The sequence below is a fragment of the Aplysia californica genome, unplaced genomic scaffold, assembly GCF_000002075.1.
Source record: "Aplysia californica isolate F4 #8 unplaced genomic scaffold, AplCal3.0 scaffold00580, whole genome shotgun sequence".
NCBI lineage: Eukaryota > Metazoa > Mollusca > Gastropoda > Aplysiida > Aplysiidae > Aplysia > Aplysia californica.
The window spans coordinates 344,233-345,338 of record NW_004797850.1 but is presented as its reverse complement, the minus strand read 5'-3'; positions in this window follow the sequence as shown (position 1 = coordinate 345,338).

Here is a 1,106-nt window from a genome sequence, read left to right as displayed (position 1 = left end):
TCTCTCTCTCTCTCTCTCTCTTTCCATGACTCTTTCATTTTCTTATTTCTCTTGTTTGCCTTCTCTTTTTCCCCCTTGCTTTATAAAAAAAACCCTTCTCGCTCTCTCTTTCTATTTTGCTCTTTCTTTCTCATTTTCACTTTTCTCTCACCCTCACTCCCACCATCCACCCCCCTCTTTCTCCAACTCTCTATTTTTTTCTTTCTCTCTTATTTGCCCTGCTCTTCTCTTTTCCTCTCTGTCTGTCTGTCTGTCTGTCTGTCTGTCTGTCTGTCTGTCTGTCTGTCTGTCTGTCTCTCTCTCTCTCTCTCTCTCTCTTCTCTCTTACACGTACTGAGAAAGTTTAGAAGTCTCTAGTGACATGGGATATATTCTTTTTTTTTTCCGTCAGTGTTTTACAGAGCTCGCAACTACATAAGGCCGTATTAGCGGGCAGGAAACAAACATTTTCAGTTGGTAGAAAATTTTGAATTTCGCTTCGGTGGCGACCGAAGCCTACTCTTAACGATTTTGGACCACCAAAGGATCTTTAACGTGCGCAACTTGAACCCGGGATCTCCAAGATCTTTCGTACCATAAAATCGCTAGTATGGCTGAAAGACAGGAGTAAGAAGGCGCCAGTAGAGCGAGACAGGAGCCCAGAGGAGGGGGCAAAGAAGGTGAGGTGGAGGGGGGGGGGGAGTTGAGACGAGAGCAGACGACAGAAGATTGTTAGAGAGGAGGTAAGAATGTGAAATGAGAAAATTTTAGAGAAGAACATTTTCCGGATTCGAACCCGCGACCTATTGAATGAGAGGCGAACACCTTAACCTCTAGGCAGCGAGAGCCCCCAGATATTCTGTACGGAGGAAAAAAGTGACACCGTAATAGAAGAACACCAAATGCAAAGTACATTTTTTATTTTGTACTAGAAAGCATTCACATCATAACCTAATGTAATAGAACGACGTATTTCGCAGAAAATTTGACAAGGTGACATGACATCTGTCCGCGGACTGTGGTGTAGGTATGGCGATTGACGAGGTATAGATGAACACATTATTCGTCTGTGTGTTTGTGTGTGTGTGTGTGTGTGTGTGTGTGTGTGTGTGTGTGTGTGTGTGTGT